This window comes from Nothoprocta perdicaria, unplaced genomic scaffold, assembly GCF_003342845.1.
Source record: "Nothoprocta perdicaria isolate Ctin4 unplaced genomic scaffold, notPer1 scaffold_66, whole genome shotgun sequence".
Classification (NCBI taxonomy): Eukaryota; Metazoa; Chordata; class Aves; order Tinamiformes; family Tinamidae; genus Nothoprocta; species Nothoprocta perdicaria.
This window is the reverse complement of record NW_020455932.1, coordinates 1240536-1259235: the sequence shown is the minus strand read 5'-3', so window position 1 is coordinate 1259235 and position 18700 is coordinate 1240536. Positions and strand designations below refer to the sequence as shown.

The 18700-nt window shown below is 46.8% G+C and overlaps 1 protein-coding gene across 1 annotated transcript in view; it reads left to right on the top strand.

Annotated features, from left to right (window-relative positions):
- CASTOR2 (cytosolic arginine sensor for mTORC1 subunit 2) overlaps nt 1-18700 on the top strand; it is a 72680-nt gene that overhangs the window by 21965 nt on the left and 32015 nt on the right. The gene's annotated exons all lie outside the window — the stretch shown is intronic.

Here is an 18700-nt window from a genome sequence, read left to right as displayed (position 1 = left end):
CACATTTGCAGGTGATGCATGTCCTGAATTGGCAAGGACCAGACAGTAATGGGGCCTGGTCTGTCAGAGACTGGTGAGTGATGCTGGTTGTTGCAGGGGATTGTGGTGTTGACCTGGGCTCTGCTTTTCCCTGGCAACTTTGGGCACAACTTTGTCCCATCTGAGGTGATCTCAGAAGGTCTCCTTCTCTGGTGACCTCAGGCCACTCACCAGCACAGAGCAACGTCCCAAAATCTCTGGGCTGGCTAAAGTGGTCACTTGTTTTTAAGTTTCTTCTTATTCCTTAAAGCCGTCTTTAAATGTTGCAGTTCTGCCACAGGGGTATAGCTACATAAACCATAGATACGTACTTTGGTGACTAGTCAAATGACTTTGTTCTTGCCAGCAGTTTAAGCTTGCTCTTTGTTAAGCCATTGAAGGAATATAATTGAAAGTCATTGGGGGAGTTTAATTTTATCAGGCTTGCTATAGCTGCATGCTTTTGCTGTGTGTTTGTGTTACCTTTAAGTGGCTCGTTTGCTTTCCTGAAGAGATTTGCACAGGGGGACAGCTGTATGAGGAGCAGCCTCTGACTCCAGCCGTACTCTGCAGAGGCCACAAGTGTTGGCATAAACATGCGCAATAGTGGCCTTCAAAAAACAGGTGGTGGAAGCAGTTTCTATTTTTATTAATTTTGCTATAATCCTGTGCATTATCCTCTTTCTGGAGACAGATTCTGAAGATCAAGTGTAATCAAGGTTTCCAAGGCAGTTCTCAGGATGTAGCTGTAGTGCTGATCAATGCTAGGAGATGTTACTGCCTTTGGATGTTGCTTAGGCTCTTTCGCCTTCATTTCACACATTGCCCAAACTTGGAGCTGGCCTGTTGGCCACGTCAGTGGTCAACTTGTCCCAGGGTCTGGAGCATGGGGTTGTTGAGCAGGGAAACAGTGTTTGGGTGATATAGGGAGCCCTCTGCCCACTGTAACCTCCTTTCCTGCACGGTCCTGTCTGCTTGTCTGGGGCTGCTGGGCCATCATGTGGCCTCTACATTTTGCCTCCTCTTTGCACGTACAAGTTGTGAGTTCAAATGATGTTTTTGGGCACGCTGACATTGTTGGGGAACTTCAGGTGTAGAGAATTTCAGATCCTCCACTGGGGATAAGCAGGAGCTAGGAGAGGACACTGCATTTTATGCTGTGTTTTTGAGGCAAGGATAAAGTCTTTGCTTTGATGTGAGTGGATTATTTTGTAGTTTGCCTCGTACCCTTGCTATTCCCAAAACAAGGTGACAGGGGCTATTAAATGCTCCAAGCCCAGCGGTGTAGATGTGCCTCTCCAGAGTGCAGTCATCTTCCCCTCCTTGTATTTTAATCACCCTTCACAGCCTCCTACTTGTTTTCTGGTAATTGCGCTCCAGTCTGCTGCATCCGTCCCTGCTTTGTTTGCATGGAGCTGCTCGACTTCTGGGCAAAGTGTTGTGATGCCAGCCTTTCTCAAGCCAGCCTTTCAGAGGTGGACATGAAAGCGCTGCTCACGGCACCAAATGACTGTCCCAAGTCCTGTGGTGGCAGGCTACCTGACCTCAAGCTCTTCGTCTTGACCTGAAAAAATGTAGAAAGTACCATTCCTATAGCTTGCTATCTTCTAAGGAGGAATATCTCAAAGAAGGTTCGGAAAGTGAGATGTTGCAGTTCTGGTGACCACTTTGTTCTCCGGCCTTCAGTTGCTGCTCTATTATAAGAAGGCTGCTAGCTCTCTGGTGCGTCAGGGATCCAACCGCAGTCCTGGTGGGGCAGCTCAGTCTTGCCTGGGTTTTTCAAAGTGCTTTTTAGTGGAGGATACTGTTATAAGTGCAAAGTTGTTCTCCGCGTTGGTGTGAAGTAGCGAGGGGATTGGGGAGGTTGAGCTCTGCCTGGACATTTGCAGCTCGATTGGGACGTGCGACTTGATTTCCACATGGGAGGTGTTAAAAAGGGCTGATCGAAGCAGGAGGCGGAAAGGAGTAGATTTTAACTTGGAAATGTTCAAATTGCAGGAGTCTGCCCCCAAAACTCTAGGCATGTCCTTCTCCATGGAGGTGCTGGGCAGTTGTGCTCCTGGTAGGCTCACTGGTGAGAGCCGGTAGCCAAAGCAGTCCAGGATGTGGGCAACTAGATTGCCTGCGTGGGGCAGGCAGGGTGCAGCCCAGCGAAGAAATACGAATAAACAGCCAGAGATGCAGCAGAGCAGACAGAGGGGAAAAGGTACGTGATAGCCTTTTGATCACCATAATTTTATGGGATATTGACTCATCCTCTAACTGCTTTCAGGACAGTAGCAGTACATGTGAAGATGAACCAGCAGTGCTGATCTGCCACTGCCTGGGTGACAGGCAGTGATCTCCTTCGACTGGCTTGTTTCAGCCTGGCGAATCAGTGGTTTTACTTCTGTTTTTCCCTCCTCACTCCTGATAGCCTAATCCTCCTTCCCTCACTTAAGGTGGTGGCAAAATCCTCATTCTGTGCGTGGACAAGAAAATTCCTGCAAACACCTTTCCTTTCTGATGTGTGTTATCCCACCAAGGCCCTCCTGCCCAAGCTTGCAGAAGGAAACAGAGAGAGACCCCAACACTAGCATCTTCTGAAGGTGGGACCATTTATTCCAATGTCATTGTTGAATCCACTTGGAGAGGAAGCTGGAGGGAAAAACTCCTTAGCTAACAGCAGGGGGAATCTCTGAGAGAGATAGTGAATAGGCGAGTGTTATATAGAATAAGCTTTGTGCTGAGTCAGCAGCATTCTCAGAGATGCCCCTGTATTTGCATTGCTCTTATTTCCTTTCCTCCTCCTCTGTAAGAGGTGGAACAGGAATAGTGGGAAGTGAAGGCGTCACAGCTTAGCGGGAGGCTGAGAGCAGTGCCTTACTGAAAGTGTCACTTCTACCCAAAAATATGCACTGGTTATATTTTAAAGCCCTATCCAAATGTACCTGGAAATCCTTATTCCATCTATTCCCTCTCCACGCGCTTCATGTCTGTTTTTCACCAGCTGCTTCTCTTTACAGGCACAGCCACTTAGTTTTATCTGCAGACTTTTCTCAACACCTGTGTGTTGGTCTGGACAGCGCACGTTGTGCCTGGGGAGATACTTTGGCTCCCACAGATCTGTTGCTTCCATCGATATGTTCTCCCTCCTCAAATGAGCTCCAGGTCATTTACAGGGAAGAGACAACTTAAAGCACTCTCCCAAATCTCCACTGCTCAATAGACATTCACCCAAGGAATTATTTGCCAAAAGGAAGTGAGAGTGCATTTGGTAAATGATGAATGTGGTGCTTGGCGGTGGTTGTGGGGAGGCTACTCTTTTTGCCCTGTCTCATTTTCAGGTGTGAATTGAGAATTAGGGCCGTTTAGTTGTGGACTTTATTGCTGTTGAATGCAAACAAGAAACAATTTCTTGTAGAAGGAAAGTGAGCGTTTCGGGGATACTAACGACATTCTGCTGCTGGGGTCGGTATCTGGCTCCAGTTTGTGGGCTTGGCTGCTCCCTGGACCTTGGTGTAGTTGGGTGTATGTGTTTGAGGGCTGTTTTGCTAATTTTTTCCTGGGAATCTGGGGACAGAGGCAACCTGGAGCGTTTGTGATGCGTCATATCTTCACAGAAGAACATAATTTGGCATCCCCTCTGGAGCTATGGATTGATGTTTTAAGACACACCTTTGAGGGCTAGATAAGCTACTTTATTAAAAAGGGCGCGTTTATTTTTTCTTTTTGGTATACTTGAAAACTTCAGCAGTTTCAGCTTCCAGTTATATCAGCAGTAAGGAAGTCATGAGATTTGAGGGTCAACAAAAGCTGCCAACTGAGCAGCTCAGAGCAGCAATAAGTTACTGCAGGTTGGTGGAAAGGTTGCAGAGGGTGTTGCATTCTCTGGCAGACACTTCCCTCCCCTTCGTGCCAGTACATGACCAATTCCCAAGGGCTTTGTGCAAGAGGGATTCTGGGCTCCCTTGGACAGTAAGGTACCGGATTAACTGGATTTCTTTGCATCTGCTTCCAGTTTAATAGTACACCAAAGCTTTGCTTCTTCCACCTACCTTGTCTCCATGGAAAGCATCTGATGCCTTAAAATAAAATAGTTTAACTTGGTGACACCAAGGGACATTACTGTAGGCTTCTGACCCCAGTCCCTCCTCTTATTTCTTCTCTGAGCTGTACAGGCAGCTGCTGCTATTTCGGTGAGGAATAACCTGGGCATCTGATAAGCTCCTCCACGCCTGATAAGAGGTTAAGACAGAGAGAAACGGAGCTTGATGGAAAGCTTATTGAGTGGCAGAGCACAATTTAATCTTCCTACCCCACATGGTCAAGGCAAAATGTGTCATTTGTCATTGACAGCATCCCCAGCAGCAGGGCAGAAAACCACTTTGTCTCTGCCACCATTAGCTATGATTTTTCCTCTTCTGGTGGCCACGATGGGTCGTTTGTTGCTGCTTCTTGGGCAGCTGAATGAAGCCTGTGCAAGCCCACCTTCTACTGGGCACAAGTCACTAAGAACTGACCAGTTGCCCCATTGGCCCTCGCCACTGACATCTGTCTGTACGTGGTGGCAGCTGCTGGGATTCCCAAAGGAAGCATCTTGCAATTCCTCAGGATGAGCGGGAAGAGCTGCTCGGAGCATTTGGGTGTTGTGAGTTTTAAGGGTGACTGCAGACCAGGTGGGCAGTGAGGTCAAGTCACAAGTAGCTGGAGCACCATCAATAGCACTAGCAACAGCAGAAGGCAAAATAGGTTACCCAGATCACATCTCTGTTCTGCTTTCTGGCTTTTCACCCTGTATTTAATGGTTTTCCACATCTCCAGGATCATCATATGAAAAACAAAAGAAATTGGCTCCTGGTGCTGCTGTTTCCTTAGCTTTGGTCCAGCTCCTTGTGTGTGGGATGAGGTCCCCTCGGCTGCTCCTGGTGCAGGTCTATGTGGATGTCCTCGTGCAGCCACTTGCTCTGTCCAGCTCCTCAGACGTGCTCCATTCACCCCAGCAGAAATGGCAGTCAGTAATTTGCACACCGCAGCACTCGAGAGAAAAAGCTTTTTCAGTGCCCGGCATGTGGCAGGCCAGGAGGGATGTGGGAGCGAGCGCCGCATGCTTATTTTGCAAGGCCCTTTTCCTAGCACGGAGGGGCTGGCCCTTTCCCAAGGGAACGGGCTGCCCTCAACCTCCTGCTCTTGAGAACAAGAGCCCTCATGCACTAAAGCATCTTTAAAAGAAGCAGTATCTTTTGAGGGCTTTCTTTTCTTCCCTGTAACCACAGCCCTTGCTCCAGAGGACCTGGCACCTGTGTGTGCAGCTGCTTTCCCACACTTGGGCAGTTGCACTTCAGTTCAAGGTTTTGGATTTGCCATCCAACTTTGCTGCTTTTGTTTCGGTGATGGTCAGGAGGGTCCCTGCCTCTGGCCTCCAAGCACAGCGTCGCGGGGAATGCCTTCACTTGCCGAACCGTTTTGCAGGTTTGGTTCAGGGATGCACAGGTTGGAACATGAAACCTAAGTAAATCACAAGGAATTGTGCTTGGTTGCATGAAGCTAGAGCCAGCCTGTGTTGACACAGCGGATTAGTCGTGCTGCTCCTCGGTGAGGTAAGGGGTGAAGCATGAGCCTTGCTAAGTAAAAAATCTTCCCTCGCTTCTTTGAGCTTGTTCACCTCCATCTCCGCTCCTTTATCAGGCTGGTTTTCCATGCAGGCAGCTGCACCAGCACTAGCACAGCATCCGTGCATGCAGTGCTGAGTACTGCATCTGCCCCAAATCCAGCGGGATAACCCAGCAGGGTGGATGCGACTCAACCCACGCTCAATCATGGAAGTTTGCAGTGCTGCCCAGGGGCGGTGCCAAGGCCACAGCGACATGGGTTGTCTGGATTTTATTAGAAGTCTGATTTGGATATAAAGGAATTAAAGGGATTAGGAAAAACATTTCTGTACTTCATTTCTGTATGTATTAGTGTGACTGATGTGTTTGGAGATAGGGATATGGCTGTGGGTTTGTATAGGAGGATTTGGAGGGTGTTTATCTAGGAGAAGCAATTTCTTTTCTTGGGAAGACAAGTGAAATTTCCACTCCCTCTCCTAGCAGAAATAATTCACTGCTACGGAGCAGAGTTTCGCATAGCAAACATGGGTGCTGGGAGAAAACAAGTAATCCTGGGTTCAGTCATGGCTTTAAATAAAAGACATAACTGTCACCTTCATCACTTATATTTAGCATGTCCATTTAAAGACCTGCAGCTTGGACATACCTGAAACCAAAGCAGAAATAAGCACCCGCCGGCCAGGCAAGCACAACGACATTGTGTTCCATGCGCAGCGTGAACTCTTCTGGGGCTGCAAGCTCCGTCTCATCCTGCTTGTTGTGTCTTCTGCCTCCTACCAGCCTCCGAGGGAGCTGGAGCTGTGCCGGGCCCGGATTAGCATGACGTGAAGGATCTCTGATCAACCAAGGTTTTGTCAAGCTCTTTTAACTCTTACGACAGCTGGGAGTGCACAGATGGGGTTCCCCTGGCCTACCACAATGTTGAGGGGTTTATCACATCCTAGTGTCCAATACGGACACGAAGCAGCACTAAGTTGATTTTCCTCCTGACATCTGTGGCTGAAACTCACCTTCCCTCAGCCTCTTTTCTAGGAGGTTCTCATCAAGCTGTGTTTGTTTGGCGGCTTATAACTAATACACAGTGATGAAGCCTGAAATTGTCACCCTTGTCCGAGTAAACAGATGGCTGTTTGCAAGGAGAAGATACTAAACACTCCGTGCAGGTTTTGCAGCATGGTTAAAAATCCAAGTAGCGGAACTGGCCGTAAGTGCAGGCTGCGTTATATTGGATTCCTGAGTCATAAGCTACTGATGCAGAAGATGCTGCTACCTACGCATTTGTGGTGCTGCTGCTAAGTAGCATTTCCAGCCCTCTGGGCAATGACATCAAAGGATAGTGAAGATAAAAACGGAGCACTGTTGACTTTGAGGGAGCCGTTATATTTATACAGGCATATGGTGATGTAACTAAAAAGATTTTAAAGGGCTTTAATGAAAGTTTGCCAATCCTCAGACCTCAAAAATTGGTCCTCAGGTGTTTCTACCCCAAAATCACAGCGGTGATTCATTTGAATGAACTTCATATGAATCTAGATCATTTGAAATCTCCATCTCTGTCACGTTTAACTGAATAGTTTCAAAGATTGCAGAGAAGGGACAGATGTAGAGTGACTGAATCAACCACCTTTCTCTCTAAAACTCAGCCCAAATCAGTGCTTCTTTCCCAAATCTGTACAGAAATGTGTGTGCCACCTGTGCTGTCTTTCTGCTGTTGTGCAAATTGGAGAGCTTGATGATGAGGAGAGCTTCTCATCTTAGTAAAATTTTCATTCATCCAGTGAGTTGACACTTCTCTTCCACACCAGCAGCATTGGTGATTCATGACTTGGCCGTGTCTACGTGCACAGTAGCTTCCTGGCTTGTGTCCAGCCCTTGTTCTCCATGGTTGTCTTGCAACTGGAATACGGTCTAGGTGGGTGACCCGGGCTCGTACTGCGTCTGCCAGCACAAGCAGAACTTTTCCGGCGTGAATCGTGAGCATCTCAGCCCTGCACTGAGCTTAAACAGGGTGAATGTGGTTATAAGGAAGGCAGCGATTCCCAAAATATTGGCATTTCATGCCAGACCTGCACGTGACAGTTATGCATGCATATATATATGTGTGTGTGTGTGTATGTATATGTATGCACACACATGTAGGTATGCAACATACATGTATATACACACACCTGCTAGCCTTCTCGCTGCTGCACAATGGAGCAAATTCTTGATCCCTCACACTGAGTCCACAGGTGAAGTTATCACATGGAGCAGCACGGACTTGTTGATGTGATGGGAATTGGGGACTTTAAGTGCCATTAGTATCACGTTGGGGTTCATGGCGTTGGCAAAGGAGCCAAAGACAAAATGGCAAAGAACTCGCTGGCACGTGGATGAATGGTAAATTCCTTCTGTTGGATTTATTCAGTTCTTTGATATATAAATATATTTTTGATGGCCCAACAAATCAGTCATTCTACATTAGGAAACTTGATTGATGTGCTCAGCAGACCTTTGTGAAGGTCTGTGAAAATGGATCTGGATATAATGTATGGGGAAAAATACAGTGTAGTCTAGTTTGGTTAAGATGCAAGTATTCAGTTTGCTAGCTTTGCTTTTGTTGGTACTTAAGGAAATTTTGATCATACAGACTTAAGAAAAATAATTTAACCATTTTTCCAAAATTCCCCTTGTGTGACATTCATCACTGAATAACATCTTGAGTCTGGTCTGCATCTTAAGCACCATACCTTTTCAACTGGTTCTCTCCTTTCCTATGGGGTTAAAATAGACAGCACCGTGCACTGGCATGCTGTATGATAGCAGATGCTCTGGATTTGGACTTAGATGGACAGACAGGAGCCTGGGCTCTCGTGCAGCTGGGAACACGTTGCTGGGAAGTGCAGTAACCGGGAGGGATGTGGGGCTGGAAACTGGGCACGCTGTCATAGCATGGAAAAGCTTGTTTTGCTCGTAGCCTTCCAAAGGGATTCAAGTGCTGGCACGAGGTGAAGAGAAGCTTGTGCAATCACCAGCAGACTTCCTAGCACCTTTTCTCTTGTTCGCCCTCTTGATTTATAGCAGCTTGAGAGCTGGGGGTTGTTTATGAGCATGGACTGCTCTGCAAACAGCCTCCACCACCTTGTTCTTTGAGCAAGAATCCACATTGTTTCCTCACTGCCATAGGTCAGCGCCAGCAGAAAAAAAGCCGTGACTAAGCCAATTAATTGCTGCTAGAACAAAGCCCATGGACTGTGTCCCGAAGCGCCGGCTTCCCACAAAACCCCCAAACTCAGCACAAATGCAGGAGCCCGTCCCAAAATTGGGCTGAATCTTTCCCAGAGCCACCCTGCATTGCCCCAAATTGTCACTCCCATCAGTGCCTCAAAACTAATTGATGCACATCCTCTCTGCAGGACTGACTTTGATTCCGTGTGTGGTTTGCTGCTTTTCCACTGCTGTAGGCTTTCTGTGGGAAGCACCAAGTCCTGTGTGTTGCCAAAGGCTGCGCTCCCTGGATCCTCAGCACAGGTTCAGAGCATTTCTTAGCTGGGACAAGCTGTTGACTCTGCTAGTGGCCTTGCTGTGAGGGCATTAAATCTTCAGACCTGTCTGGGTTCTCTGAGGCCACTCAATTGCTGCTTTTGTGCTTTGTTCCGCGAAGCCAAGATGCAATAAAAGCAGATATCTGCATGGGCTTTCTTTAGAAAGTGCTTTGGGGTCTGTTTGTGAAAAGCAGCAAAGAGGAGCCAGGTGGAATTGCACCTCTGTGCAATTTCTGACTTTTCTTCTTTTGTTCCTGGAAGATGGCAATTTAGCGATTCTTATCAGCTCTTCTCGTGGGCCAGCAATAAGCACATTTTTTTTTCTATTTGTGATTGTTTTAGGTGGGTATGGTATTTGGTTGGGTATCTTTTTGCAGGGAGGGTTTTTGTTTGTTTGTATGTTTGTTTTTGTGACCTAAATGCATGTTTAGAAGGGCTTTGGGGCAGTGCTGCTCGTAGGTAGTTCCTGGCTCTGGAGCAGGGAGGATTGCGGTATGTGGGGCAGGCCAGGAGTGTTCCCGCTGTGTCTACAGTGTGTTTCACAACACGTGAGTTCAAGGTGGCATCTTGCCAAGGTGCCTGCAGGGGTTTGTTCATTCGTGGGGTTATTTTTCTTGGTCACTTACCTGAATTTTGTTTCCTTAGCAGAAACATTAGACTTTCATTAGACTTCTCGGTGTGCCTGAGCAAAATATAGCCCCAAGGATTGTTCTTGGAAGCATCAGGGAACACACATGGCAGAAAGAATTTGCACCGATAACACACGAGAATCCCCGTCTGTATCCGGACTGTGGAGTTTAAATCCTGCCCTGGGTGGGAACAGATGGTTAAGGTGCCTCTAACTCATCCTGCAGCCCTCAGAACTTGCCAGATCCCCTGGAATATTCCCAGGCGGCCGCTGGGATGCGGGAGTTGCTGCTCCTGCCCTGTCTAGGTCAGTTTTGGGGGGCCTCTGTGCAAATGCACGGAAGATCCAAGGTTATTGCTCATTAACTAATCGTAATTTGGAGGTGTCCTCTAGCAATCCTTGTACTGTTCTGCGGGTATTTATTCTTCTCCAGACTTCTTAAAAAAAAAAAAAAAAAAAAAAAGCATTTTTTTTTCTCCCAGCTGGACTGAGTCATTTCACCATTTTCACTTTTTTTTGTGAATTTTTCCCAGCTGTTATTTTGTTGCTTTAATTTTGTGATCTAGCTTAAAACTTAACCTGTGCAGTGCTCGGGGAGGACAGGCTGCAGATGATCGCTGCCCGCTGCATTTTCACAGGGCCTGGACATTTTGCAGCCGTTGGGCGGCTGCTCCCAGAGAACATATTTGTGTGCTTTGCCAGTTCCTAAAGCAGCTCCTCTTTCCTTTGCTCTTGCTCCCCTTCTCCTCGAGGAAGCAGGGCATGCACAGTGCAGGAAAGCACCAGCTCAAACGGTGCCTTGGATTGCACGCGAAGTGCAGCTCGAAGTGGTTCTGCACTCAGTTCAGCTGTGTTTTGGAGCAAAGCGGGTAGGGCAAAGGATAAGCTGTTAGTTAAAGCATTAAGACCTGCCTGGGGCTCTGCATTTCCCTTCCCTTGCAAGAGCCCCGTCCAGGCTGAGGTGGTTGGAAATGAAAAACTGCTGTCTGTGCCCTGAGGCTGTTACTCAGACCTACCTTAACTTCTCCCTCCTCGCCTCCTGGAAAGGTTTTCCAGCATGTCAGATGTGTTGTGTTTGTTCCCATGGACCTTAAATGCCTATTTAAAACGTAGGCAGAGCAGCACTGCCTTTAAAATGCTTTCCAGTACAGCTGCAATAACAGCTAATATTGCTCGATGGTAGCTGAAATTTCTAAGCGATCACTAAAATGACAACTTTCTTTCCTGTGTTCTGTCCCATCCCTGTTGCCCAGCTCATAGTTTTGTTGTTTTTTAACCAAAAAAAAAAAAAAAACTCTACAAAAATTTTTCTTTTGCCCAAGAGGATATGCAAGAAAAAGATATTTCTTGATAACAGACATCACTTATTTTTTGGCTCAAGCTCCCCTTGGCAACCCAGTGTTTGGAACATGGCCATCCTTCTTGTTCACACAAGAAAGGGAGACCGGAGCTTTCATAGGGAGAGCTGAGCTGCCGGATCCCTTTGCACGGCATGTGGCAGACTTCTCCCCTAATCCTGCCCAGAGCCATCGCTTCTTGAAGGCACATGGTCCTGGCTTTACATCTTGGATCCTCCTTGTTTGGCTTCAGCCTGTGCCAGTACTGGGCTCCCTCCTTCAACGATTTCTCATGCTCGTTTTGGTGCTGCAGGCTCTGGAAGGAATCTACCTTTACTGTTCTCCCTTTGCAGCCTGAAGAGGAAAAACATTTCGGAAAAGCAGTTTTAAAAATAATACTAGCTGACATTCGCAAAACTGAGGTGCTGTGGGTTGTCAGTGTTGACTTAGTTCAAAAAACAAAATTCTTGCAATGTATTTTGCCCCTCTGCTTGTGTTTAGAGGCATGTGCGTGCGAAGACCAGAGTGAAGAGAGCAGCTTCCTCCAGTTCCGTTTGCCAGGTGGCCTCTCCAGGCCCTCCGAGTGCTGCAGGTTTTGCAAAAACCCAAGTTTTTGTGGAAATGGGGCTGCATCCAAACCACCAGTGCAGACACGCGTTTTGGAGGAGCACGCCCTGGATTGTCATAGCACTCCTGGAGAAAGGAAACCCATCTCTGTGCTCTTAACAGACCTATATATGCATATACATATTTGTTTATTTTTTCCTAATCTGGGCTCAACAGTGGCTCCTAAATTGTTAATGAGTGCAAAATTTAGGCTTGACTTGCAGCCCGCACTCCCCCTTGGATCTAGTCCATGCGAATGGGGGCCGGTGGAGGCTGATGAGGATGAGCAGCGGGTGGCTTGTCCCCCTCCTGCCCGATGCTCCCGCTGCACATGTTCCCAATTACCGCCTGCGCTGGAGCTGCAAACACTGCGTGTGCATCTCGCTTTCTATATTGAGCCTTGGAAATATATTTTAGTAATTTGCGCAAGAACTATTATGTCCCATGCTGGGAAAATTGTGTTTATGGTTCCTGCAGGGAAGCAAGTTCATCACTTCCAGTCCACAGCAGTTTTGCTGGTTTTTCCTCATCTCTCTGTGTCTTGGAGCAGTATCGCCGGAGCCTCCCACTCCGGTTGGGTTGAGCCTGCACTTTTCTAGTCTTTGAAATGCTCTGCACTGGGTTATTCAGGGCTGTCCATGCAAGAATTACTGTTTCGGGGGCTGGATGCGGTGATTGCTGCTGTGCACCCCATGTATTTGGCGTGAGGTGGGCAGTAGTGCTCCACTTGTGAACACTCGATTGCATTTTATTGCTGGTAGGGCTGTAAAGTCAAAATCCTGCAGCAGAGGGTATTAAAGGAATAATTGAAGTTGCCAAGGCTCACATACGTTACCTGATTAGGAAGGCAAAAGGAAACAGGGCTTTCTCGGCATTTGCATTGTCTTTATGCGATAATCCTTCTGGATCTGGCCTGTGAAATGACTTCAGATATATTTGTACAACAAATCCCGCGATGTTTTCAACTGTAAACCTCACGTCTGACATGCACATCTGCAGCATGTTTTTCTGTTCGCTTTCTGATTAAAAGATACTGATTCTGATAAAAAAAGATTCTAGTAAAAGATTAGAAAAGATAATTTTGTAGTTAAGGAAAATTCTGACTTACTCCACCTCTCTCTTGGTGCAGGTAAGCTCAGCTCTGACAGCAAAGGCTCCATCAGGGATCCTGTTCCTGGTGCAAAGTCCTGTGCAAAGCACAATTACTTTCTACTTAAATAAATGATGGACTATTTCAAGTGGAAAGAACTGCCTGTGCAGCTCTTGTGTGCATAAGTTGGCTCTCCGCAGGTGGACTTTAAAGAATTTTGGCTGGTTGCAAGAGCAGAAAGAGAAGAAAAGGTGTATCTGGATCAACTGGTTAATCATTAGGTAGTAACGAAGCCTTCTTCAATGCACAAAAATGAGGTTTCCTTTCCAGCTTCCGCTTTGAAGAGTTTGCTACAGTATTCTTTCCCTAAGCAAGGAGATTTTGCTGTTTTGATGTAAACATTCACTGACCCTCTATGGGAATTTGAAAAATGACTTCCCAGTGATAAGATTTTAAACAATATTGTTAAAGACCCTTTGGGGAGGAGGTTAAGCCAAAAGAAGCAAATTAAAGGGCTTGAAAGAAAAGGTGATCTGCAGTTTTAGACATCCTTGGAGAAGGAAATGAACACAGACAGTACTTAATATTAGACAATAGTTTTAGCTTTGCAAATATTTTTATGATTTTTGTAAGTTCTGGGATTCAAATGGCCTGGTACTGCTCCGTGGCTTTGTTTTGGATATGCTGGTTTAGAAAGTAAAGCTGGAGGAGTAACAGCAATAAAACATGAGCAGAGAGATGCCCAAGCCGCCCATTTAGCCCTTGTTAGTACAATAAATGAAAATTTAAGGAGGTTTGCTTTGGATTTCTGTCTCTGTATTTTCAACAGGGATGTTTTTAGGTCTTGTTTACAAGTGGGAATTGAGTCACAGCCCTGTCGGAAGGGTACAGAGCCAAGTGTTTGGGTTCTGGGGCTAAGAACATAACTTTGGCCATCACGGAGGTTTTGGATTTGCGTTCCATCAAACGAATTTCTTGCCTCATTTCTGTTCATACTATTAGTGTCCTAGTGCCTCTGTGCAGGTTTTCCTGATGATTTTTTGGAAGGGGATGGATGCATGTAAGTATAAGTTTTAGCGGAAGAGAATGTGTACAGAGGCCCCAGATTGGTGCCCCTCTGAGCATCAGGCCGGTCCTTCGGATGCACCCTATCTGCCCAGTCCTTATGTGCCCTGGCAGCTAGCACTGCTGAATATCCAGAGCTGAAGGCTGGAATCCTGAGCTGCTGTGACAGAGGTTGCCACCCCAGGCGCTCGTCCTTGTGCTTTGCACTCTTTTCCTTGCGGGCAGTGACGTGGTACCTTCCAAACCGGAGTCCGAAAGAGCAAATGAGTCATTTGGAGGTAGCTAGGTGACTTTTCCCAGAGCGGGAAGGAGGGATCCCTGCCAAACGCCTGCCACCTGTGCCAGCTGGATGCTGGCCAGCGCAGCCAAGCGCAGATCCAGGGTTTGGATTCAGCCCCATCCCCTAACATAGGTGCTGAGTGATGACGTTCCCGATGGAAATCACCCAGTAGAGCACACTTGAAATAATTTATGACCCAGGAAGAAAAATGTGTGCTAAGAATAACTTTTAATTACATCAGGTGAGTAAATTGTCCTATAGATTCATGCCCAGAGTGAGCCTTGGCTATAGGAGATGCGTTAGCTGCAGCATGTCCGCACCTCACATCCTTTGCTTATGAATTGTTCTCGGTTGAGTTTAGGAAAGCATCTCTATATTTAGCTCCTTCAATGGAAAAATAACAGATGAGCACAGTAGTACTTGCCTGGTCTTAAAGGGCATTTATCCTGCCTGTGGTATGTGCCAGCTCGGCCCCACAGGCTCCTTGCCTGTTGGCATCCTGCTGGGATGGGGTGGCTTCGTGCAAGTGGCGTGTCCCTTGCACCTCCTTTGGTGGATCAAGCTTTCCTTTCAGTTCCAGCATGTATCAAGCCTTTGCTTCTTCCCTTGGTGTGTTCCTGGCTTCTCTCTTTAGGCAGCACTGTATTTCTGTGCATCGGTAAAGATGAAACGGATTTTTGTAGAGTTTTCTTAAACATAATCCTGGAAATTTGTCGAAAGTGGCAGGGGAGGGAAGCCCCAGCTAAGTAGCAAGTTATTTTCAAATGATTTTTCCAGGAAATATTTTTTAAAAAGGCTCTCTGGGCAAGTGAAGGAAAATTTCAGTTGAGTACCCCAAAGAGCATTTCTAGAAAGCAATGCTGCAAACGCTGGGCTTTGACCTGAGCAAGTATTCTGACGTGAGCTTCCTAGTCGTACACAATAAACTCCAAACGTGTTTATAGAACCAAAAGCATTTTGCCTGCGGTCCTGCTGCAGAGTAGCTCTTGGATCTTGTAGCTTTGTTAAATCAACAGCTTGGGAAGCCTGGACTGACCGTGTCTGGCTCTCCAAAAATGGAAATACTGTCAGAATCACTGCCTGGTTGTTCCACGCTGCTGCTCGTCTTCCCTTTGCAGCAGTGCTTGGATTAGCTTGGGCTCATGCAGTCCAGGCCACAGGGGCAGTTTTGAAGATGACTCGAATTGGGGTGTGATACGGGTTTAGTGAAAGCAGAGACGGCGGATGCCCAGCTGACATTTTAGAATAATCCTTGTGGATATTGTTGCTGAGTGTCCTGGTTTTGTCAGTAAGCTGCCCTTAATAAGATCGGTATCTTTGCAAGCACAGCCGCATCTTCTGTTTCTTTTGTTCAGGTTGTCTGTGTTGTAGATTGTCCCTTTTGTGCTTGGCTTTGACTTCCATTTCTTCCCCGAAGCAGATCATTTTTCTGTTTCTCTCCTCTCAGGCATCTCATGGCCTAAATGAAGGCTCTCAGTAACACCCCCAGCTCTGCAGAAGAAGCAAGGAGAGAGGTGGATTGAAGTTCTCCTTGTTTTAGCTGCCCACCATAACGTCTGTGGCTTAGGCTGCCGTTATTATTATGGATTAGACAAGACCATGAAGCTATCGTATTAACAGTTTGGGCCCAGCACAGGCTGCCGGACTTTCCCAAATTAATGCCTGTTCAGGAATACTTGCTTTCCTTGGACACTTATCTGTTAGTTTTGTTCTGCGTTGTTTTTGGAAATGATTAACCTTCTGTAATGAAGCGACCTTCGCTATCGCAGCGACTTGTTAGGCAGCCCCGACTGTGTTTGCTAATGTCTCCGTCTTGGATTCGAGCCCAGCTAGTGCCGTGCCAGGAATTCTGCTGCTAGCCTTTGACCATCCCCTGCAGCGCCGTGATGCTTTTGGGGTTTCCCTGGGTAGGCCTGGACGTGGGCACCTTGTTTAAACCAAAGTAAGTTACGGTAAGAAAGAAGATGCCACCAGCTCCAGACCAGAGCAGCTGGTGGGAAGCCAGTGGGCACCTCTTGCAGGGGACTGTGCCCTGGTCCTAAAGGTTGGTGGAGCTCTGCTTTCTTCCTCGCTCTTGCCAAAAAGATGGCAAAGTGTTTTGGCTAACAAACCCATGCGCTGTTTGGAAAACAGCAGTTGCTTCACTGTTTGCAATTTCCAGTGCCTTTTGACTGCATAGTCTTGTAATTAGATGGTGTAAAGTACTTAACATGTTACACAAATATGTCAAAATGTATTAACAGCACAAGTGTTCTTTACTGCTTTCCTAAATACATTTCACAATATGTTGCACTAGAATCCACCTCTTGTCATTATTTAAAAAACTGCAAAGAAGTTAAGATCACTGCGAATGGCATGATTAGCATGAGCCAGTCTTTCTCTGCTAAGAATATATATTAACATGATAATGTACAGAGTGAAGAAACAAATCCTTTCTCACGTAAAATGAGAAGACAGCCTGGAACAAAATCCAACAAATGACATTTTCATAATCACTCAGATCAGGTTCTTGCTGCTGCTCCTGCTTAATTCCCATGCAGAGCAAGGGCTTCCTTGTGGGCTTGGGGTTCCCTCCGGACCTGGCAAGTATGTGCTCCAAGTGTGACCCAAGACTGATGGGAGTCGCATTAATTCCCATGTTATCACCCCTGTCATCTAAAACCATTGGCATCGTTGTCTAGAGTCATTATGGTTGGAAAAGACCTTCAAGATCACCACATCCAACTCATCGAGGCAGCCCTGGGGACCAAACGTCTCCAGGAGGCGTTTCTCGTGCAGCCCTCCAAGGTTTCTACCTACTTTCCTTCTCCGGGGAGACTTGCATGCTGTTTGCAAACTGAAGTGATGCCGGTGCCACGTCCTACACATGCTTCCCTGCTCTGTGCAGGCTTCAGCGTTACATCCATACGCAGCATAAGCTCTACAGTTTCAAAGATCTAATCTAATAATAGATTGGTCTACATTTTCTGCGGTGCCAGAAAAAGACATATGTTGTCAGGCAGTCGAAGTCCGCAGCGGTGCCGGGGTGGAAATGTGCTGAAACACGAAGAAGGCAGAAATCCAGAAGAATCTATCTGAGCTTTGGCTGTGGGGGAACTAAAAATATTTTCTTCCTGCATATATGCTTTCCACTTGCATTTGGAGAAATACAGTTTGCCTGATATCTCAAACCTAGTAAAGGGCAATTCCTTTCCTTTATTGGCTCCAGTGTGAGAACAGAAGATGCTCTTGCTATCCAGCTTTTACAGTGCAGTGTTAAGGGGCAAGAGGAGCAGTTGGAGCAATGTGAGGTACCGATAGGGTAGCACAGGAAAGCAGTACAGTTTTGAGATTGCTTCTGTCACTGGTGGCTGCAGACACACAACGCCGGAGCTGTGCTCATGGTGGCAGCAAGTGTGTACATATCTGTGCGCAAGTACAGAGCCAGGCACAAGTCTGGGGGCTCGGTAGTGAGTTCTGCTAGTATGAGATAGTAAGAATTTCTTTTCCATGCAGTGTTTTATTGTGTAAATGTTTGCAATTCAGCGTCGTCTTTTCCCCTTTGGAAAATGCGGCGGCTTGCACCGAGTGGATGTATTCCCCAAGAAATACTGTTTTCTTCTGTGCTGATTGAAAGACTTTGTGTTTGAATTCAGATGTCCATGTGCTGCTGGCCTTTTCCAGGACGGCTGTGAGGAGAGGACTGGGCTTGGAGCTGGTGTATGAAGATGTGAGGCTTTGGCAGGCCTTCTGAGACTGATTACGGGATTTCATCAGCGCATATCCCTTAAATATCATCACTTTTAGATGCGTGGCTTCTGTTGTGTTCATGCCCTTTCTGCTGGGTCAGTGTGTGCATGCAGATGTGCTTTACAGCTGTGGAACAAAATTTCTTCATAAAGATTGGCAATTGCCGATCAAGAAAGCTGCATTTTTAATATTAATGTTTCCTCCTTTAAGACCACTGGTTTCTCTTCACTCAACGTGTGTGACTAGGAGAGCTGCTGATAGGGGAGAATTTGAGTTCAGTGACTTCCCCAGGGAATTCATCACTGAATAATCAAAGAAATACTGGTATCGCTAGGGCTCCACGGCTCTCCTGCTTGGGTCACCGGTCTCACAGGGACCGTTCTTGTGCAGCTCAGAAGTGAGAATGCAAAACTTGCGCTGCTGTAGTTTTCTGCTTCTCCTGGCACCGTTCCGGAAGAGAGCTGGGTTAGCAAATGTGGCTGTCACAGTAGCTATTACCAATGACATGAAATAATTAAGTTGTGGCTCGGTTGTGGTGAGGCCGCTTGTGTGTTCCATGGTGATGCATTTGTGCTAGGAGGGAGAGTGTCACACTCGATCGTCGTGACAGATGCTTCTGGGGAAGGAGGGCAGGTTGCTTACAGCAGCTCGTCTGATACTTTCTATTTACATGAAATCCCCTCGGCTGCATGGCAGAAGGCTGTTAGAGCTGCGTGTTATTTCTTCTCGTTTTTCTTGTTATTTCTTAACGTGGTGAGGTGACAAGGAGGGCAGCAGCTGTCTCATTTTTGTCTTCATCGTTTTTAGAGGGATGAACTTGATCCTTTTCAAC